General features: G+C 32.2%; 1 protein-coding gene and 1 long non-coding RNA gene across 8 annotated transcripts in view; both read right to left on the bottom strand.

Annotated features, from left to right (window-relative positions):
* Window positions 1-2,842: 2,842 nt before the first annotated feature.
* On the bottom strand, window positions 2,843-7,183 carry LOC124364468. The gene is made up of 3 exons (XR_006922619.1): window positions 6,904-7,183; window positions 4,622-4,756; window positions 2,843-3,059 (listed from the first exon to the last, which is right to left on the bottom strand). It is a non-coding gene; the product is annotated as an uncharacterized LOC124364468 (long non-coding RNA).
* A 12,580-nt stretch (window positions 7,184-19,763) lies between these two features.
* LOC124364466 (cyclic GMP-AMP synthase-like) overlaps window positions 19,764-24,736 on the bottom strand; it is a 139,724-nt gene continuing 134,751 nt past the window's right edge. For all 7 annotated transcript variants that reach the window (XM_046819977.1, XM_046819976.1, XM_046819979.1 and 4 more), the window contains one exon: window positions 19,764-24,729. The gene's annotated coding sequence lies outside the window, so the exon portion shown is untranslated. The remainder of the gene's footprint in view (window positions 24,730-24,736) is intronic.

Genomic DNA, 24,736 nt, shown 5'->3' with positions numbered 1-24,736 from the left:
TGAACATATTATATTATTGGTTTTAAAAAGTAGTAGAATATGGTAATGAACTTAAGTAACGTAATGTAATACAGTAATGCACCATACATTTTACAATATGCAAAATTGTACCATTTTCTCAAATATTAAAAAAATTGGAGTGATTGATATTGGTTTCAATCTATCAAGGTTAAACATTTCAAATATTTAGGATTAGAATAGCGTTACTAATCTTAAAATCAGTTGGAAAACACTTTGAGTGTTTGACGATTCAAACAAAACAGTCAAGTATGGAAATAGCTCAGAAACATATTGTTTGACCAGTAAGGAAGACAAAATCAGATGTAATGATTTTTTTTAAGAAAGTTGAATGCATTCAGAGTTTCAAATATATGGATTTTGTGGAAGTACAATTTAATTTAAGATCTTAATAATGGGAAAATTTAAAGATATAAAATGAACAGTGGTTAAGACTGGTCTGTTTATTGGGAATAAAAGGAATTTAGATTTTAATGTAACAGAGTTGTCGATAAAGTTAGTATTTCAAGCTACCATCGGCAACAAACAAGCTCTTGGCATGATCACATTTTACTAGAGCAATAAGTTTAATATTCAAAACTTCTTTAATTCTGGTGAGCCATTGATCTGAAAAATAAAAGGTTCATGAGGTGTTTGTTAATTTTCTAGTTTTTTGATTAAACAACCTTGGCTTATTATAAACTGATATTTTTTAGTGAATTAAAGAGAATGTTTTGTTGGAATAGTCCATAAAAATTAATGATTTGTTTTTCAAAATCTCTTTAGTTGCAATTGTTTTTCTCTTACTAAAAATTATCAGTTTATTTTTTCAGATTCATCGTACTAGCTTCTAAATAAAAGGATAGTTTGTTAGGTGAAGGATTAACAAAAATGTTGTCTATACCGTGCCTCCCTTGCCAGATCTCAGGTTTATGCCTGTAACAGATTATCTGTAACTACACCAAAAATAATATCTAATTTGGTATTTAGAGCCTGTGTTGTAGTAGGAAGATACAAGATAAAATATCCAAAAAACATAAAAGTTTTATTTTTTGTCAATTTTTATTCGTGTACGTACATTAATTATTACAATGTTTATTTACCGATCGCTATAACGTGTTTTCTGTCACACTTTGTGTATGAAAATCCAAATTTAGACAACCAAAATAATAAAATATCATGATTTACATAATATTTAACTCAAAATTTATATTTTTTTTGTCTATATTTGTTCTATTGTCTACATCGACCACTTATTTCAGTAAAAAACGCACTTACTAATTTCATGTCTCAAAATTTGTGTAGTTGTATTCACAGTAAATAAAGGTTATCCTCTATAAAAATACATATAGATTTATATCCTTTATTTTAATTATAGAAGGCATGGTTTGAAATTAAAAATAATTTTAATTTAAAATACATATTATTTAAGTAATACAACTATACGCACATATTTTCGAGTAAATATATGTATCCTGGAAGGTCATTTTAGAATGTGGAAATTCTATGTAAAAGGTGGAGGATGTGTCTTGTAGTTATTAAGATATATTCATTTTCATGAGCCTCTGCTGTTCTCTTTAGTGTCGTTATATTTGTGTTTTTTGGGTGGTCTCAAAAACGATAAATTTTTGCTATTTTACAACCATTTTTGTACAGCTTAAAATAAGAACAATAATAATGGTCTCGGCCGGCTGTCGAACTTCCAATTATTAATATTGTTAGCATTTTACATATTCCCCCACTCTTGACTGGGAGGTATGGAAAATTTGTAGTGGTAACCTCCCTCTTTAGTTCATGCTAGATATGTGTATGCTAACACATACAACACATACAGTGGAGCATGCATAAAATACAAGACATAAGTTAAATATTGGTATCGCCACACCATGTTATACTAAGTCTATAAATAAAAACAAATTATTTCTATGTTCTACACACAACTACCAAAAATTTACCATTGGAACATTAAAGTGGAAGTGTACAAAAGAAGCTGGTTAATTGCATTGGTGAGGAGTGGGGCAAACACTATACTCACTTCTATCTACTCTGGGTGATCTGTTTGTGCCGTTTGTTTTGCAAAATTTGGATATAATATTGCGATATTTTAAATTTATTTACTTTGTATTTACCGTGGTGAGGGATAAGTGCGAGCATTCTTAATTAGTGCATGAAGTTTTGTGTCTGTATGTAGTGCAGATGTGTGCGTGCCCGTGCGTACTTTTGTGTGTGGATGGATATGTATGCGTGCGAATGCGTGCATGTGTGTGTTCTTCGCTTTGTGAAGGAATGCATTAGATATAGTGTAGGTTTCAGAAATCGACAACAATTTTTTGTTCTCTCTCTTTTCCTTTTCCTTTTTTTATAGCTCATAAAACAATGTTTATTGCGTACTCTTTAAGCTCATCCCTTATGTTGTCTTACATCTTATAGCCATATAACTTCATATAATAGATTTGTTGCATCTTTGTCATGTAGTTTCATTATCATAAGTGATTAATCATCATTGCCACACTTAGATTATAATTGAAAAGTATGATTACTTTTTACATTGCTTGAATTTAGTTAATATGCATCCAAACAGAACATGTTACTATTAGTTATTTTTAGTTATCTTTATATTATACAATTTTTATTTTGTTCTAAAATTTACATTGTATATTAGTACTATTGTGATTACAAACTCGAATGAAGATGGACTCGGTTCTTCTCACACACAGGCTTTAGCCCATGTGAGTACCTTCTCGTGTATTCTATTGGCACTATATTTGTATATATGTAAATGAGATAAATAAATGAAATGAAATGAAAAAAATAAAATTGCTATTTTTTAAGTTACTTATAATAAGTGTTTGAATACACAATGTATACTTACAAATATAGACTTCTAGTTCATACGCATTTTTATCATCAACATGTTTGTCTATTTGCTTGATAAAATTGTTAAGTCTGTCACAACTATTTTGGATATAAGCTTCTTTCAGGTGACCAATCAAATTCATTTCTCTTTCCCAAAAAAACGGAATTCTCCTTTCTCGTAGAGCTTCTCTAAAGCGTACAAGCATCTAAACAGAACCAAATACAGCATTAATATCCTGAGAAAGTTTGCTGCATAAGGATATCACAGCATACATTGGAAGCAAACACATACATGGAGAATCCCAATAAATACAAAACTACATGTATCAACATACTGTAAATACAAGTAATAAATCATATAAACTTTAAAATGTGTTAAGAAGAAGAAGAAAAGAAAGAAGAATTCACTTATATTTAAAAAATAAACATACAATATTACAATCTTAAAAAATTAATGTTATAATTTTGAAAACCATTACATTTTAAACAATTTAACCATACATTAATTAAGCCATTAAAATAAAAGAAACTAAATTGAAACAAAGAGAGCACTATAAAGAAAAGCATTGTCCTTGGGAAATGAGCCTGCATAGGCTATAATACCTGTGTGCAGACTCCATAAAAGGCAAATTTATGAAATACTTTTGAAGTATGTACTGGCGACTGTTTGAACGTTGGTGCTAAATTAATCATTATTACAATAAATCTGGCTAGTAAGCTTCAGTATTTGGTAAAATAATGTTATTGTGGCTCATAAAAATTGAGTGTCTAAAAACAGACATACTACATTTGTTGGATTATAAACATTTCAATTTTCATCGGCTGTTTGGAAACACATACACCAGCACTTGTGATCAACTTGACCTGAAGTTCAGCTGTCTTTTTATCAAGTTAAATTAGTTTTTAAGTGTTACTACGAGGATACTGATGAAAACGTCCACAGACATTGGAAAATGGAAATTGGAACACAAGGTAAGTACATGGAATATGTGAACAAGGTAATGGGAAATGTCTGCAGCTAATTAAAAATGCTGAGGTGTTGTGCAGACACATTTGCACATCCTCCAAAGAAACCTCTCAAGACAATGATTTTGTAAGATGGGTATATTAAGTAATACACAGTGTATTAGAAAAATATGTGGATTGGCGTATATGCTTTTTATCTCTGCTACACCTTGATGTTGGTGTCCTTTCAGCTGATGTTTGATTTTGGAGAACAAAAGCCACAAAAAGAAAGTAGGTTGGTTGTTTTACCCGTCTAATTTTATGGTGGATAAGTGAGTGTTACATGAATGATAATTTGTGAGTTATATGTGAGATATGTGATGATATAACGGGATATGATACCATTCCAGTTAGTTTTCGAATAAACTCTAAGTATTCAAGGGTTGTTGAAAACAAAAATAATCGTGTGGATCTAGATTTTATTCAACCAGTACATGTTATAATCACTATCATCATCCAATTTTAATTATAAAGTAATATATTCCATTATAGTGGTTATTTAATTTAAACACTTTTTTCTTCACGCTTATCAAACAGAGGTAGAATGCAGTCCTTACATAATGTTATTGAATTATTCCAGAGTTGAACAACAAAGCTTGTATTATGCTTTCTTTTTATTTACAGACTTACATAGACAATAATGCAATACATCTTTGCTTGAGTATGAAAATTGAGTAACTTTTGTGGTTTCTCAGACTTTGCTAAAGGTAAAAAAGAAAGGGTAACTACTTTAAATTTTTCAAATGTAAAAAGAACGACATACATGCATAAAAAGACGACCTCGTCCAGTAGCTGACCATACAGCCCGATAGTCTCTGTTATATTCCACTTCCCACAGAAACAAAGTTTTTATGTAGTAACTGGCCACTTTCGTTATCTGCAATTCATCTCGTACTTTCTGCAAATGCAAACTATGTTATACACTTATTTCACAGATAATTTAAAATCTTTGTATAAGCAATTAAAAGGAAAAGTTTAATACATTTTTGTATCAGTAATCATTGTGATAAGAAGGTTTAATCATTCACTGATAGATTCCTTAACTTATGATCAGATAATTATGAAAAGAGCAAAGATAAGAGACTGATGAGAAGAGTAAAGATAAGAGAACAAGAAGAAGAACAAATATAAATTATCTCAAGAATTTAAAATGTGCAAACTTTCACATATATGATAATATTTAATAAAGGTTTTAAATATATATTAGTTAGTCTGTACCAATTTTACCTACAAATACAGATTCCATATTTATTTAGTGGTTCAGAAATATATTGTGTATCACTTAACAAACTTGGAAGCAATATTTAATTAGACCTTCAAATATTATACACCAAGTCATACTCAACAAATTCCCAAAGGAGAAGTATTTTTCTTACTTTTTAAGTTATAATGTAGTATATTTTAATACAATGTCTAACACAAATTTTCTTCAGAATCAAAAAAAAGAAATTATGTCTATGATCATAAATGTTTTTTATGTAAAACTGGCCTGGCAATTTGAAGACAAGAAAGGCTTTGCAGTTTGAAGATGAGAAAGGCCTGGCAATTTGAAGATGAGAAACACCTGGCAGTTTGAGGACGAAAAAGGCCTGGTAGTTTCAAGACAAGAAACGCCTGGCAGTTTCAAGACAAGAAACGCCTGGCAGTTTCAAGACAAGAAACGCCTGGCAGTTTCAAGACAAGAAACGCCTGGCAGTTTCAAGACAAGAAACGCCTGGCAGTTTCAAGACAAGAAACGCCTGGCGGTTTCAAGACGAGAAAGGCCTGGCAGTTTCAAGACGAGAAACGCCTGGCAGTTTCAAGACGAGAAACGCCTGGCAGTTTCAAGACGAGAAACGCCTAGCAGTTTCAAGACAAGAAACGCCTGGCAGTTTCAAGACAAGAAACGCCTGGCAGTTTCAAGACAAGAAACGCCTGGCAGTTTCAAGACAAGAAACGCCTGGCAGTTTAAAGACAAGAAATGCCTGGCAGTTTGAAGGTGAGAAAGGCCTGACATTATAGGAACTTGTAGTAAGAAAATTGTCTGACAATTAAAGGTTTAAGACATTTTTAGTTCTTGTTTTAACTGAGAAATTTAAACCTAGTTTTTAGTATATGGTATAAATGTTACTGTATATTCCGTATCCTCCATAAAGGTTTACAGAAAAATTTATGGTAAACAAACCGGATCACAAAATAAAATGATATACACTGGAAGAATATTATTTCCTAATGAATATTATACTGTTTACCTATCTACTTTCTTTCAAATGGGAAAATATCTATAATTGATTGAAAATTATGTATCTTGTGAGCCTCTGTGCCTTAATCGGTGTAGGGCTTTCAAAATAAGTTAGGAAAACTATTTATCATTAATTATATTACATTTACAAACACAAAATACACTGTGGGACAAACTTATTTTCACTGTATCTACTAAAATCCTTTTACAATTCATTAGTAAAAGTGAATGTATTTAATTCTTATCATTGTATGAGATATGCACTTACATCATACAAACCATTTAAGTTGAAATCTGATATAACTGAATTTATCAGTTGACAGATATCAAAGTTACTATACTTGTTATCATCATCATTAATTAACGAACTCTTGAACTCTTATGCAGGCTAATGCAAAGCAATTGCTCTAGTGCACTGCACCGCTGAGAAAGGCATTTTAGGTTGAGATTAGTAACTGAACTAATCAGTATAAACATTAGAGTTAGACAACACGTTTTCAATAGCCTGCAAAAGAGTTCAAGGTAAGAATGATGATATCAAGTATAGCAACTTTGTTATCTGTTTACTGATAAAATCAGTTATATCAGATAATTCAACTTAATGGTTTGCATGATGTAGGTGCATATCTCACACAATGATAAGAATTTAAAACATTCACTTTTACTAATGGATTTTAGAAGGGTTTTAGTAGGTTCAGTGAAAATAAGTTTCTGTAACAGTGTACAAAATATACTATACGATATAATATACAATACAATACGAAGAACTTTCAACAGTACTAATTTTACACGAAATTGAATTGGTTAATTATAGCACTACAAACCTTCAACAGTCTCAATGTGTATTTCAAATATTTCAAGTCCTTAAGGATATATCTTTCTTGTAAATGGAATGACATCCTCCATGCGGTATCTTCCTTGGGAACTGCAAACCAAGGTTGCTGTGAACATAATGGATTGATCAAAGTTATGTGTGACGACCGATAAATAACATGATTGTTCCCAATGATACCTAATTTGATCATAATAATTTCCTTTGTTGCAGTTGACAGTAAAATGTATCGCAAAAGTCAGATATCTGAAGATATTAATTTAGCTTTCCTACCATTCAAACATATGGTAGAACATCATTTTACAAGTCTACTTTGAACTGAAAACAATGCCGCAAACCGGACTTCAAAAGGTTGATCCAGTCGGAAGAAATCGCTGTTCAAAGATTAAAAAATGTTTAACACCATTATTACATAAGAAATGACTAATACTGTAGCTGTTAGAAGTTAAGGGGAATACTTACTGAGTCTTTCAAAGTAGGTGTTCAAAATTTTCACCATCTGGCAATGTGCTAACCGGTTATAAAAGCCGGCTACTGCATTTTGTATGTATTCTCGTGGAATAGCTTGAGCTTCATGTAATATCCTATGTCTAAGATCGTTCAGATCTGTAGGCTGAGTTCGATACACTTTGTCCTTGATGTAGCCCCATAGGAAGTAGTCAAGCGGAGTTAGGTCAGGAGAACGAGCCGGCCACTCAATCGCACCACGTCTTCCAATCCACCGGTGTGGGAATACTGCATCTAAGTATTGCCTTACCTGAACACCATAGTGTGGCGGTGCTCCGTCTTGTTGGGAAAAAACATGTTTGAAAGTCAGTGCCCAGAGTAACTTGTAAAGCAGGAACAATCTCATTTTGGAGCGTATCATGGATACTTGTTGGCATTTAAATTTCCATCGTTGAAAAATGGTCATATAATTGAATTATGTACGATAACTGCCCATACGTTTAATTTTTGGGGATGTTGTGTGTGACACTCACTCATCCAGTATGGGTTAACATTATCCCAATACCGGCAGTTATGCCTGTTTACATGGCCATTCAACATAAAAGTCGACTCATCTGAGAATACAATACCGTCTAAAAGTATTTCGTTTTGGTCAATTTTATTCATCATAATTTCACTGAATTCCATTCGGCGATCAAAATCATCTTCGCTTAGTTCCTGCAACAGGGTAACACGGTATGCTTTGAAACCAGACTTCTTTAATAATTTGCGAACTGATTCGCGACCTATTCCATGAGATTGTGCTGCTGATCTAACTTATTCGTTTGGATTTTCAATCAAAGACTGAAGAATGTCTAATGAGCCGTCTTCGTCTGTCATAGTACTTGGTCGTCCAGATCTGGCCTGATACTTAACACTACCAGTATCTAAAAAGCGAGCAACTGTGTACTGTGCGGTGGATTTAGAAATAGGAGCTCTATCAGAAAAAGTAGCATTGAATAAATGTGTTACTTCTGCAAACGGTCTTACATTATCACCCCAGCCGCGCATCATTAAGAGTGTAATTCTTTCACGCTCACTAAGCGACATCTCTTGAAACTTATAACTTACAGTAACAGGATGTGGCTGCAAAAAGGACTGTACCAAGAGTGGAACTGATAAGTGAACTGATAGACAGATAACAGCCATTATGGGGAAGTCCAGTGGATGGGAAACCCTGACCTAGAGGCGCTGCTTTCACTTTTCATTGTACTTCTTAATGCAGCAGGTTTTTCTGATTACACGTAGCACATTGTCAGACGGCCGAAAGGAAACTTTTGAACATCTACTTTTAAATGAGTTCACTAAGTATTCCCCTTAACTTCTAACAGCTACAGTATTAGTTATTTCTTATGTAATAATGGTGTTAAACATTTTTTAAACTTTGAACAGCGATTTCTTCCGACTGGATCAACCTTTTGAAGGCCGGTTTGCGGCATTGTTTTCAGTTCAAGTAGAAATTTAAAATGATGTACAGCTCAACATAGGCTGTCATTAAAGATTTTGTTATAACCCCCGACGGGCCGTCCCCCAAAGGTGAAATCTGACCACCATGTACACAGAAAAGTAGCTTACAATTTCCAGTAACGGTATACCAAATTTGGTTATGATATCTCTTGACGTTTAAAAGTTATAAAGTCGTCCTAAGACTTAATGGTCACCCTGTATAAAACTTATTCTTCGTAAGTTCTATATTTTCAACAAGCTACACAATCCCAAACTTTCATTCAAAGTCTGATAATAGGCACGATAATAATATTGACCTTGTAATGTATCAACTCTTTCTTTCATTCTGTTTGATAAGATCCACTCAAAACCCCATAAAGACGGGCTGAATAAGTTTTAAAAAGGGATCAGCTTCTCCTTTAAGAAAAAAAAAAATGGAAAGGTTAATGTCTGTGAAGTTAGACGGCACATGCCATCTACAGACTTCATCATTAATCCATTACATAATTAGCTTGAAACTGTGTTAGTTCTATGTTTTAATCTTACTTATATCCTATGTCTGGATTGTATAGGAAAATCATGTGTTCCACATTTTAAAGAATTTAAAATAATGACTATGTACATATAATTTACCTTAGTTAGTGTTAAGGAAAACTTAAATAACTTACAAATTAGAAATGAAATTCACACATATATCAGAAGAAGCTATATGAGCTAGAAAAGTCCAAAAAAGCCATCTGTTTATGAAAATAACACTTTTTAATAAGCTACCAAAAGTGGCCTGACCTGTAAACCTCAAGAGATTTAAAACTCATTCTTTCAAATTGGTTGAAAGTAAATGCATTTTATTCTGTCACTGAATGTTTGGTCTCTGATATTAGTAGGTCTACATTAAGATTTTAATTATATTGTTTTACATGTATTCTTAATAATATATGTGTGTATGTGTATGTAGTTAAATTAAACTGATTTCACGAGAATCCATTACATTTTAAATTTTAGAGTTCACAGTCATTTTTTACTTTAAAAATATTTAACTTATATTCATGTACCCTTATAACCCGGTTTTTGTCTTTGTCTATTGTTTAATGACAATAAAGTTCTTGATTTTATCTGTTCCAGATGAGGTGTTTTTATGTGGATAAATAACAAACATAAATGAAAAATTCTTTAGCAACAATAAAGGAAGCAATTGATAAAAATCAATTTTTATGTTGCATGATACAATATTTTCAGTGCAGACAGGTAGATATAGTACTTCTTTCATTGTTTTGTCAGCTATCTCATTTCCGAGTATCCCATTATGATTTGGAACCCAGACAAAGGCAACTATAATTACCTATGTCGCCAGATTATGTATTGTGCTTTAGATGTCATGAACAAGAAACACTTTTTGAAAATATTGTCTTTGATTGCGATTGAGCTGATCAGGGAGTGGGCTTAGATCGCCAGTCTCTCTAGAGCAAAATATGTTAAGAGCTTTTAGTATGACTGTTAGTTCAACCGTGTACACGACACACACTTACTTCGAAGTAGAAGATTAATTGTTGACAAAATGGCGCCTACTAACAAGAATCCAAACTGTGGAGCTTGCCCGAGAAAGGTCACAAATAGTTCTGGTGGCATTTTGTGCGAGGGAATCTGTAAGGAATGGTTTCACTTTGAGTGTGCTGGGAAATCTAAGTGATTATTCATATTCCAAAGGAGAAAAATCAAACTTTATGTGTGACAACTGTGTACAGCAGACAGATCAACGTGACCGTAGCGTAAGTACGCAACCTGCTGATAACACTGCTGATAAAACCGAAAATGACTGTGTTTGTAAATGTTTTGAATTTATAAAAATTTTGACGGATCAAATTTCTGAACTGACTCAAAATCAAACTGAGCTTAGAAGCCAGTTGAGCGTTGTGCAAAAAGAGAATTCAAACCTAACCTTGATTGTGAATAATCATACGGAGGCCATTGGGGACATATTTACTAGTAATAACGGCAATAATGTTTCTTACGCTAGTGTTTTAAAATCTACTCTGCCAAACACAAACTCAATTTTGTCGACTAAAGTTGTTCGACAAGAAAACAGTGTCGGGGTTAGTGAGGTTAGAAATTTACGACCGTGTTTTGACTTCAGCGGTCATTTCTGATTTTTCTGATCAAGGCAATACAAACTCAGTGCTGCCACCCAATACATTGGACGGTAGCAAAAAAATATCGTCTATGAAGGACAGGATTGAGAAGGCACCTGTGCCTGTCAGTCATAGGAAAAATGCTATGAAAGCAAGGTTACATGACAAACCACGTATGCAGTCTATTTCGCATTGCAGTCCTGCAGCTGGTGTTCCGTCTGCTCTCGGACTTGAATCCTCGGACGGGGAACAAGAGGACTTGGGTAGTGAAGATGTAAACAATGAATTTATTGAAGTGAAACACAAGAAACGCAATAATTATTCAACTCAAAGTCAGAGAAGTGCCATTATCAAGAAGACCAAGTTTATATTGGGCTGTGCATCTGTAACAAATGATAAATTGAGGGTTGTTGAAAAAACAAAGACATATTTTTGTTTCTAGATTTGCAGAAAATGTGGAAAGTGTAGACATTAAACAATATGTAAATGAGGGTGTGAAGGGCAATAATGATTGTGAAGTAACCAAACTAAGGAATAGGTATCCTGGATATAGTTCCTTTAAAGTTGGTATTCCACTGTCTCTGTGGAATATGGTGTATGCTGAAAATTTCTGGCCAGAAGGAACTTATGTGAGTCGGTTCAAATACACACAATAATCCCTCAAATGCCCATGAGGCTCCTTTTTTGGAAACCGGCCAGGAAAATGGACACAATACATAAGTCATGGGCCTACACACTTGATTAATGACAGTGGGCATAGGCTAACTCCCAGTGCTCAAACTACATTGTCGAGTGAACTCACACTTGTACATATTAATCTTCAGTCAATAAAAAATAAACTGAACCTACTAGAGATTTTTAATTGCAATACTTTGTATGATGTGATGTGTCAGCGAACATTGGTGCACTCAGGACGAATTAGGGTTATATGTACCTGAAGGATACTCCCTAATTACTAGTTACCGTAGACCGTCTCCCTACGGGGGAGCTGCAATTTTTGTTAAGAACTCCTTTCTGCACCCATTTGAAGTAGTAAATATTGACACTTTCTGTGAGTGCAAGGTTTTTGAGGCTGCTATGATTATGTCCAGTGCTGTTGGTTTGTTGATTGTGACACTGTATCGTACACCTGATTCATCTGTAGAAGCTTTTACTGATAGACTGTGTCAACTTCTTGACTTTATTTCTTGACCTTAAATTCCGCAAGTACAAGACTGTTATTGCAGGTGACTTGAATATTGATCCAAGGAGTAATAGTCTACAAACTGTAAATTTTATTAATACCCTCAAATCTTATGACTGCTTCTGTGTGAATCTACAACCAACTCGTCTTGAGACCTGCCTGGATAACTTCATCTCCAATCTTCACCCAACTGATTACACTTGTAGAACTGTACAGCCTCATCTCTCGGATGTTACCTTCACTATGGGCTGGAAGGTGTTGAGTTGTCTCTCTTTACTTCTTATTTATCTGACAGGTACCAGTATGTCAGAATAAGTGACCAGAGGTCTGATCTCAAGAGGGTGACAAGGGGGGTACCCCAGGGCTCTGTCCTGGGCCCCTTTTTGTTCACTGTTTTCATTAACGACCTCCCAAAATTTCTTCCCAACAAGTGTGTCCTTTATGCAGACGACACTACCTTGATGTGATCCAATATACTTTCTCAACTTAATCTAGTAATGATCAATTATATGAGAGAGAGATCACATCTCTGGTTTTCTGCTAATGGCCTATATGTTAACGAGGATAAATCAGAGCATGTTATATTTAGTCTAGGTGCCAACTCTGAGAATAAGTCTGTGAAGTTACTAGGTCTTTATCTTGATTCTAAGCTCACCTGGAGAACACATACTGATGCCTTATGTACTCGGTTATCGAGAGTGATCTTTTTGTTAAAAAAACTAACATCCTGTACTAGTCCTAGTTTGGTTTTACAGGCTTATTTTGCCCTCTTTCATTCCCACCTTACATATGGTACCCTTCTCTGGGGTAGCTCCAGCGGAGCTAGAGAGGTTTTTCTGTGCCAAAAGAAGGCTGTGCGAAAAACTTTTCATCTTAGCAATAGTGACTCGTGTAAACCTTACTTTATAGAATATGATATACTTACGCTCCCTTGTATTTTTGTATTGCAGAGTTTGATATATGTAAAAGAAAATTTAGAACAATTTGACTTAAGAAGCTCAATACATACTCATTATACAAGAAACCAAGACTCAATCAACCAAAAACATGCTAGGCTAGCTAAAACCCATAATAGTTATCTGTATATAGGCATAAAGCTCTTTAACAAGTTACCATTAGAAATTAGGGAAATTTCATGTAATAATTTTAAAATAGCTGTGTCTAAATAGTTGAAGCAAAATACATTCTATTCTATCGAAGAAATGTATCTTTACAATATAAGTAATAGGATTTTCATGTAGTTCATGCATGTATGCTCAGCATTAAGGATATAACTGTACCATGTAGGCTATGTTAAGGTTTGTGTATGTGTTTTTATTTGTATATTGTATATGTTTTAAGGACATATTTTAAACTCTATGACTTTGTCAATGCATCGTTTGTGTGGGAAGGCAATAAAATATTCTTGATTCCTACTTTGAGAGAGCTCTCAGCCTATGTGATCTGTGACAGTTTTGATCCTTTGAGAGTTCTTGGTTTGAGAGAGATATCAGCCTCTGTAATCTATGAAAGTTTTGGTACTTTGAAAACTCCTAGTTTGAGAGAGATCCCAGCCTCTGTGATCTGTGACAATGTTTTTCCTTTGGGAGTTCCTGGTTTGAAAGAGATCTCAGCCTCTGTGATCTGTGACAATGTTTTTCCTTTAGGAGTTCCTGGTTTGAAAGGGATCTCAGCCTCTGTGATAATGTGTTTCCTTTGGGAGTTCCTGGTTTGAGAGACCTCCCAGCCATTGTTTTGATCTTAGAGCCTCGCCCTCATACCCCAAACGGCCCTGAAAAACAATTAATTCTAAATTATTCTAGGATTTGCCACATACAAGGTCTATTCCAATTTTAGTTAAAATCCACCCAACTTCAAGGTGATTATAATAGTAGTTGTGTAAAAAATGGATTGGCCCTTCAGCTCTAATCCCTTTGCTCTAAGGTGCTCTGAAAAGCTACCTTGCGCTAACAGTTATCAAATAGAATGACCATTCCAATTTTGACTAAAATCCAATCAAGCATAAGGTGTCTGCCTGAATCTGATCACCACAAGAATATTATAGATATGTCACTCTTTCAAAAACAACTTAAGGACTATCATGATGAAGGGTATTTTTGCTCAATTGGAGAATTCTTAGTCTATATAGAGTCCAGATTTTTTTGTATAAGTATTTCTCGAGTTGTTGCATATGCTTATACTTAATAACCAACTATTGAACTTTTGTAACTCCGAAACATTTCATAATTCTTTTCAGTCGAAATTGTACAAATTATTGCGTGTAATAGTAGTTTTAAATTAATCTATGTGTATGACTTAATTCAAAAAATTAAAAGCATTTAAAAAATTCCATTTAAAAAACATAATTTATGGCAGTAAAATAATTAGTACAGTTAACTATACCATATAAAAGGTTAACCCAAGTGTGGCAGAAGCATGATTTGTCCTTAGAATTGTTTGTTTCTATATATAGTAATATTTTGTCCTATTTTATTATAAAGAATACATTGTGTTCTTATGGAAAAAGTAATAATTTTCTATTAACATTTTTAGATTGAAGTATAAAACTGATTTCATTTAATTTTTATAGAATAAACAAACTATAAAACTGCGTTTAACTTTACCCTTGCAAATTTTAATAAAATTGTTACCAAAATTGCTGAAAATAAATTTTTTAGCCTACTGTAAACAATAAACAAGATACTTACATTAGCTGGTCTGAACCTAGCTTGCTCAACAGGGATCCTGGGATTGAGAATGGGAGAGAATCTAGTGTACATCAGCTTCTCAAGTAGCTTATAACACAAACTTAAGTTATTGGGCAGTAGCTTCCAGGTTGCTCTGGCTCTTAACCTGGTTTCAAGATTGTGATTATGTTTGATAATTTAAACGATGTAGGTTGTATGTTGCTTGCTAAGGTTTCATTATAGACTGTCAAAAGCCAATTCTTACTTTTGGACCAGTGTCCTTCAAAGATTCTGGAAAGATGCTGTCCATTCCAGTTGCCTTTTCTCCTGACAGAGATGTGTGCCTCCAGCTTCTTTAATGTAATGTTTCTGGAAAACTCCAAAGAAGCCTGCTGACTCCTCTTTATATCATGAAGCATGTAGGAAATGTGTTTATAAGTAGATTGGTGTTCTGTTTTTGTTAAAGCTAAATATCCCCATCCACATTCCTTACCAACCACTCCTCAGTCGCCACTTTACCACTCGTAGGGTATGTGTTATATAACAGATAATTATATGGACTATTCTTAACATAAATAACAACATTTAATAATAATACTATTTATTCCATAACAACGAGAATAACAAAACATAGCACAATGCTCCAAAAAACACAATACTCGTGCTTGTAATTTTCTGGAATGACGAATTCGTCTACGACTAATAGGGTTGACAAAAATAAAACAGTCACTGTTGCTTCCACACTTCCCGTGTTTCGAGCAAGAGACAGCAAGTTATGGCCATGAATGCCTATCGGTCATGTCTTTGGACGGCTAATTTGTAGTAGTCTTAACAAAGTTCTCATCGCTTTCGTTGTTAGCACTAGGCTGTATTAGTGACATGTGTTATTAATGAATACCGATAGTGATAGTAGCAACAAAAAAGTACAAAACCTCTAGTTTGCTGATTTTACTATTTAGAAATATTATATTTATTAAAAGTGATTAAATTTTACCCACTGTTACTGTTACAATTCTCTGGTATGTTTCAACAAAAATTGTGACATATTTTGTATATATAAAATAAGATGCTTAATCAAAATATGTTTTATAGTTGACCTAACCATTAAAATAAAATAATACACTTTCAAAACCCTTTGGTTGTGAACAACAGATATATCCAAAGTTATGGAATCACCCATTTAATTTATTTAATAACTCATTTTAATCAAATTTTCAAAAAACTAAGTCCTCAACCAAAGTAAAGAAATATCATGGTCATCTAAATAAAATCTGACTTGAAGTTCATTTTTTATTAATGTTTTTTTTTACACATTAGAATATATTTTGTTTACATCAATTCCAGAAATAAAATATAAATAAATAAATAAAAAACATACTATTAGAAAGTATGTTAAGTTCACATTAAAATTAACTGAAGAACTTCATGCAAACAGTAAAATGCCTTTTCTACCGGATAGTGTCCTAGTTTTGAGGAGTTAAATAATTAAGGGCCAAAGTAAAGAATTGATTTTTTAAAACATGTAATTCTATATTTTTAAACTAATTTTAGTTTCAGTTGCCTACATAGAGCAATGATCTTGAATTTGAAACAAATTAATGTTATTTAAAACAAATCAAAGCAATTATAAATTAATAAAGACGGGAATGTTACGATGCCATCGGTTGGAAAAAGACTCTCCAAAACTCTTTTGTGACCCGAGACCCCAGACAATCAGCAAATCCACGTGGAACAAAAATTATATTAAAATTTTGAAGAAAAGTGTCATAAACATATCTTAGGCTACACTCAAATATTCCACCTAAGCCACCCTGAGAGTCTCGTAGTCAAAGCCTGAATTATATCGATTCAGTAAAACAATGCTCATTTGACTCAACGGTACTCACTACTTTTAAAACAAATAAAGTAATTGTGGAGATATTATGATGGAATACAGAATGAGATGAACATATTATATTATTGGTTTTAAAAAGTAGTAGAATATGGTAATGAACTTAAGTAACGTAATGTAATACAGTAATGCACCATACATTTTACAATATGCAAAATTGTACCATTTTCTCAAATATTAAAAAAAATTGGAGTGATTGATATTGGTTTCAATCTATCAAGGTTAAACATTTCAAATATTTAGGATTAGAATAGCGTTACTAATCTTAAAATCAGTTGGAAAACACTTTGAGTGTTTGACGATTCAAACAAAACAGTCAAGTATGGAAATAGCTCAGAAACATATTGTTTGACCAGTAAGGAAGACAAAATCAGATGTAATGATTTTTTTTAAGAAAGTTGAATGCATTCAGAGTTTCAAATATATGGATTTTGTGGAAGTACAATTTAATTTAAGATCTTAATAATGGGAAAATTTAAAGATATAAAATGAACAGTGGTAAGACTGGTCTGTTTATTGGAATAAAAGGAATTTAGATTTTAATGTAACAGAGTTGTCGATAAAGTTAGTATTTCAAGCTACCATCGGCAACAAACAAGCTCTTGGCATGATCACATTTTACTAGAGCAATAAGTTTAATATTCAAACTTCTTTAATTCTGGTGAGCCATTGATCTGAAAAATAAAAGGTTCATGAGGTGTTTGTTAATTTCTAGTTTTTTGATTAAACAACCTTGGCTTATTATAAACTGATATTTTTTAGTGAATTAAAGAGAATGTTTTGTTGGAATAGTCCATAAAAATTAATGATTTGTTTTTCAAAATCTCTTTAGTTGCAATGTTTTTCTCTTACTAAAAATTATCAGTTTATTTTTTCAGATTCATCGTACTAGCTTCTAAATAAAAGGATAGTTTGTTAGGTGAAGGATTAACAAAAATGTTGTCTATACCGTGCCTCCCTTGCCAGATCTCAGGTTTATGCCTGTAACAGATTATCTGTAACTACACCAAAAATAATATCTAATTTGGTATTAGAGCCTGTGTTGTAGTAGGAAGATACAAGATAAAATATCCAAAAAACATAAAAGTTTTATTTTTTGTCAATTTTTATTCGTGTACGTACATTAATTATTACAATGTTTATTTACCGATCGCTATAACGTGTTTCTGTCACACTTTGTGTATGAAAATCCAAATTTAGACAACCAAAATAATAAAATATCATGATTTACATAATATTTAACTCAAAATTTATATTTTTTGTCTATATTTGTTCTATTGTCTACATCGACCACTTATTTCAGTAAAAAACGCACTTACTAATTTCATGTCTCAAAATTTGTGTAGTTGTATTCACAGTAAATAAAGGTTATCCTCTATAAAAATACATATAGATTTATATCCTTTATTTTAATTATAGAAGGCATGGTTTGAAATTAAAAATAATTTTAATTTAAAATACATATTATTTAAGTAATACAACTATACGCACATATTTTCGAGTAAATATATGTATCCTGGAAGGTCATTTTAGAATGTGGAAATTCTATGTAAAAGGTGGAGGATGTGTCTTGTAGTTATTAAGATATATTCATTTTCATGAGCCTCTGCTGTTCTCTTTAGTGTCGTTATATTTGTGTTTTTGGGTGGTCTCAAAAACGATAAATTTTTGCTATTTTACAACCATTTTTGTACAGCTTAAAATAAGAACAATAATAATGGTCTCGGCCGGCTGTCGAACTTCCAATTATTAATATTGTTAGCATTTTACATATTCCCCCACTCTTGACTGGGAGGTATGGAAAATTTGTAGTGGTAACCTCCCTCTTTAGTTCATGCTAGATATGTGTATGCTAACACATACAACACATACAGTGGAGCATGCATAAAACACAAGACATAAGTTAAATATTGGTATCGCCACACCATGTTATACTAAGTCTATAAATAAAACAAATTCTTTCTATGTTCTACACACAACTACCAAAATTTACCATTGGAACATTAAAGTGGAAGTGTACAAAAGAAGCTGGTTAATTGCATTGGTGAGGAGTGGGGCAAACACTATACTCACTTCTATCTACTCTGGGTGATCTGTTTGTGCCGTTTGTTTTGCAAAATTTGGATATAATATTGCGATATTTTAAATTTATTTACTTTGTATTTACCGTGGTGAGGGATAAGTGCGAGCATTCTTAATTAGTGCATGAAGTTTTGTGTCTGTATGTAGTGCAGATGTGTGCGTGCCCGTGCGTACTTTTGTGTGTGGATGGATATGTATGCGTGCGAATGCGTGCATGTGTGTGTTCTTCGCTTTGTGAAGGAATGCATTAGATATAGTGTAGGTTTCAGAAATCGACAACAATTTTTTGTTCTCTCTCTTTTCCTTTTCCTTTTTTTATAGCTCATAAAACAATGTTTATTGCGTACTCTTTAAGCTCATCCCTTATGTTGTCTTACATCTTATAGCCATATAACTTCATATAATAGATTTGTTGCATCTTTGTCATGTAATTTCATTATCGTAAGAGGTTAATTGATTACTTTTTACAATGCTTGAATTTAATTAATATGCATCCAAATAGAGCATGTTACTATTAGTTATATTTTTGGTTATCTTTCAATACAATTTTAATTTTGTTCTAAAATTTACATTGTATATTAGTAATATTGTAATTGCAAACTCGAGTGAAGATGGACTCGGTTCTCACACACAGGCTTTAGCCCATGTGGGTTCCTTCTCGTGTATTCTATTGGCACTATATTTGTATATATGTAAATGAGATAAATAAATGAAATGAATGATACAATTCTGTTGTTACACTAACTGCATCATAGTGTATAAGCTAAAGCAACAATATAATTTACCAAAACCTTTCATGACATTCTAAAACTTACACTTTTAAACTTTTGTAGGGATCGTTAATAAACACAAATCGTTATAAATTAAATGTTATAAAACAAATATAAATTACCTACTGCGCAGAAAAGCAGTTGATGTTAGATATGGTAACAATATCCAGCAAAAGGTGAAATAAATTATAAAAACTAATCATTGAGAAGGTACAAATGGCCTTTATTTCCTTCTTCATTTTATTTGGCATAACAATACATTAAAATGCAATAGTTTAAAATTACAGCATGGCTGTTGGTTAACACGATTGAAAAAGTACTTGAAAATGTATCTATAGTACAACATTTCTGCAGAGTCTATAATTGAATTGTACAACATTGTATTATTGTTTAATACAACTTAAGCATATTTTATTTGTACATATTAATCAGCCTTATTGTAATTAAGTAGCACTTATCGAGGAACTTCACATGATGTTACGTCAAGATGATAAGTAATAAATGGAAATTACATATAACACTGTGCATTAAACAATCGTTAACATGTTGTAATACAAAAAAGTCAGGAGAACAAAATCTGTTGTTATTTAACTAAATGTTCTTCCATTATTATTATTATGTAACATGCTGGTTATTTGATATGAACACTTCATACATGATTTTAACGTGAGGATTGACTATTGTACTGTATGTTACAGTTAGTGCAGAAGCACAGTCAGTCGAGGGTAGATTAAATCACGCCAGTTAAGGACAAATCTGTTAGTTAAGTTTGAGGGGGTATGAGGGCAATAATGATATACTTCAGCAATAATTCACAAATACTTACACAAAAATGTAATGAGAATCAGAAATTAAATTACAGGGGTTAAGTTACATGGTTATTTGATTGAGATAAAAAAAAGATGATTGCTCATTTTTCAGTAAGAGGTCTTTTTAATATTACCAATCATTAGTGGTATTCAACGTTTTTGGGAGTCACTTGAGGTTAAAAATGTGGAGGATAACTCTCCACCATTATATATAAGAAAAAAACTTTTGCGTGAAACTTTGGATAAATAAACCCTTGCAGTGTACTCTTACATTAAAAATAAATAAATGAGGATAATTTAGGTTTAAAATGTTTTTGTAATGTGCTGAATGGGTGCACACGAGTAGATTGTTTTTACAACACTACTGGAGTCAAACCAAAAGTTAAAATACACCAACACAAATGTTATATTTTTTCTGTTATATCAGCATGCATACTTTTTAAATAATAACTTCAATTTACATTATAAAATGTTAACAATTTTATTCACACATCTGTAGGCTAACTAAGCATTTTCAGATTCTACATCCCATTTTTGATAACACAGTTCTGTAAATGTTGTTGAAATGTTAGCTCCCTTTTTGTATTTTTATCTATACAATTGTATTTTGGAACAAATGATTAAGATAATGATCCCTTTGGTGTCATTTACTACAATATTATTTTATAGTTAACATTTTCAGCAATATTCTTAATCATAATACTATTTAGTGTAATTCTTTGAAATACAAAGACAACTAACTAAAAAAACAGGTCATATATTATCTAATTACACTTAATTATTAACATATAATACTTCATATAACCCTGTATCAGTTACTAAAACAATACACATTTTGAAAGTCAAAGACAAAATTTCCAACTGAAGATGATAAAATTACTGATAAAAAGACCTCAACCCTAGATGGCTCACCTCTGTGAAAACTTCTCACAACTGACTCACCTCAATGGAGACCCCCCATGACTGGAGTTGACAAATTTAAGGACAAACAGGAACCCAACTAGCTGGCTCACATCAGCGGAGACCCGTCACAACTAATGAAGATACATTTACTCATAAATACGACACCAACATGCATGGCTCATCTCTATTGTGACATATCATAACTAGAGATGACAACTTATTGAAGAACAATTCCCCAATGATTCATCTCAATTGAGATATTGAATTTATTGAGAACAGGACTCTATCGTAGCTCACCTCAGTGGAGATCCCTTTCAACTCTGGAGATGAAAAGATTTACTGATGGAAAGACTTCAACGTAATTGGCTCATTTCAGTGGAGACCCCTGATAACTACTGGAGATGATAAGTTTACCTACGAACAGGATCCCAATATGGACGGCTCATTTCAGTTGTTACCCCTTACAACTGGAGGGTTGTGAACATCCTGCAAGTAGATTTGACAAGAACATTTCTACATGGAAACCCTCCAAACATGAAGGTAACTCATTGAGCCACAAAGAGAATGATAATTTACCTGAGTGAACTATTCCAATAAAGGCGATCTGATTTGAAGAGTAACTCACAAGGCATAATCATATGACATGTCAAAAATATTGTATGCATAGGCTATATTAAAAATCACTGTTAATCCCACAAGGATTAATTGTATTAAGATTTTTTGAATCTTTATAGAAAACCAGTAGTAAGACTAGAGTATAAAAAGAAAGAACTGAAGATAAGACTGATGGAGGCTCAAAGCGAAGTTAAAGAGCTGTCTCTGAGCCAAGAAGTAAATGGTCAAGATCCAATTAAAAGAAATAGGTAATAAAAACCACCAGGAAAACAGCAGTGAGAGGCTCCTTTATTCTTCCTGCTGTGTCTATTACTGTTTTGAAGTATTGAATATGTCTGTACATGTTATACCATTATGCCAATGAACAGCAGGCAAGTCAAAAACAGTTGAGAGAACACCATATGATTGAAGACCCTGGAAAATGCTCCTTGTGATCAGAAAGGAAAGAATTAATGCTATCAAAAGTGTTCCTTCACCCAAATTGAACTAAGTGATGCAGAAGATGATAATGCCAGATACTACCTTGTGTATTGTAAAAATTACTTTCCAAAATTTCATCAGGTTTATATGCATTAATTACACTGAGAAACCTGTGCGAAAAAGAAACATTAAAGGTTATTTATTTTTCATATATTTACTCAATAATATCTTTTGGAATCTCACTTTACGGTGCTACTTCTACAAAAAATCTAAATTCTATTCTATAAATGCAGAAAAAAAGCAATTAGAATAATTTTTAATCTTCATACTAGAACATCTGTTATGGAATACTTTAAAGAAGAAAAAAATATGACTTCTATGGGATGTATATTTTTGAAACTATTTTGTCACTTAAAGCAAACTTCAGGAACTGGAATTGGTAGGAGATAATCACAACCATTTCACAAGAAATCGTAACAATGTAGCCCCCATACTTTACAAATTTTTAAAAAGAGACCAAAGTATATTGGATCAAAATTTTACAAGAATCTTCCTATTGAAATTAAGTCAGAGGCTACATTCAATAAATTTAAAATAAAATTTAAAAAGTTTCTCATCAACAAGGCTATATATTCCTTTAATGAATTCCTGTGGTGATTCTGGAGGTGGAGTACTCTATAATTAATAGTTTATGCCGAAAGCTGTTTTATTTTTTTTTACTTTAACCGTTTTAATGTTAATGTTATCTGTTTTAATTGTAACCTTTTTAACAACTGTAATAATTGTATTTTAAACCTTTTCTATTTCATGTTGATAAATCTCGTATTTTCTGTTATATTATTCTTGTTTTTTTTTTTTTTCTAATTTGGTAAGTATATGAATTAAATCTTGACACTATTCTTGTATATATGTGTATATGCCAGGAGAATAAAGCTGTTTTGAATTGAATATTTCAATAGATGCTTCAGAGATGTATTTACCATTGAATATTAAGTAAGAAACGTCAGAACAATTGTCAACACAGAGAAGATAAGTCAAACACTGGAGAAGGAACCGAAGCCAGACATCATCACCTAACTGACCGTATTGAGAAAACACAGATATTTCAACATACAAAGAAAGATATTCAACCTTTGGGTCCTAAAAGTCCCATACATTTAAAATAGTACACCAACTTAGACTCAGCACTCTCACTTAGACTTTAACATCCGGGGAAATTGTTTTCTGGATTTAGTAACAAAACTATTGTCTTTTACTTTTCACTAGAGTGTTAAGTATGTAATTCTAATTTAGGTGTACATTATGTAGCCTATGTGTGAGATCCTTAGACATTTAAGACTGTCAATGTATTGTAAGTGGGGTGACAATAAATTGATTCTGATTCTGTATAGAGACTATTGAACCTTAATGTGGCAAAGTTGTTCTCTTGGTAAGGACTCTTTATCAGCAGTGAGTTTAAATAATGGCCAATCACAATGAAAGTAAAGTGTCACAATAACCACTTGTGTATACTTGGGTACACTATGACATTTAAAACATTTTAGTTTTTACAGTAAACTTCCAGTAGGACAGTAATATTTTTTAAATATTTAAAACATTTTTCACAACTTGTAAGTTGAAACATTTGTTTAACAGTTTGTTTGATAAACTTCCAACAAAAAAATTATTTAAAGATATACAAACGAACAAGCATAATGCGCATTTGTAAGTAGCACAATTTGATGTATGCACAAATATAATTAACTTCCAATAAGACAGTTATTTTACAAGTTATTTAAAAACAAGCATATTTTTCTTCTCATGTGTGAGTTGAGGAACTTAATGTTTGGCAATTACATTGTAATCATAAACATTTAAAGACGAGCATAATTATTTTCACATTTGTTGTCACAAATATCACTATGTATGAAGAGCCTTAACAAAGATATCCTTTTCAGTTTAATTAGCTGTGATTAAAAGTATACAAGAATTATATGCATGATAGAAAATTTAAGTCAGTATTTCTTTTACAATTTATGGATGAAAATAGTAAATACTGTAATTAATTAGTTTAATTACTATGTACCATCAAAATTAAATAACAAATAATTATTCTCTGAAAACAAATTAAAAACAATTATTAATAAACAAAAGTTAAAAGAATTATATCTTGAAAAGTTTTATACATGCACTATTAATACATTGCACAATTATCAATAATTATTGTCAATAAGTGTCAAATTTGTTAATAATACATGCATTTACAGCACTGTTGACAAATGCAGGTGTAATAAGTTATATTATTAATGAAGCATTCAACATAGCCTACAAAACCTATAAATTAATTCCAATTAATTAAAATTAAAACAAGTAGAATAATAGGTTAAAATACTGATATTGTTTTGAAATAACAAGACTTTTTGATTCAGTTCAGTCTTTTACCTGAAAC

This window comes from Homalodisca vitripennis, chromosome 6, assembly GCF_021130785.1.
Source record: "Homalodisca vitripennis isolate AUS2020 chromosome 6, UT_GWSS_2.1, whole genome shotgun sequence".
NCBI lineage: Eukaryota > Metazoa > Arthropoda > Insecta > Hemiptera > Cicadellidae > Homalodisca > Homalodisca vitripennis.
This window is presented reverse-complemented; position numbering and strand designations above follow the sequence as displayed.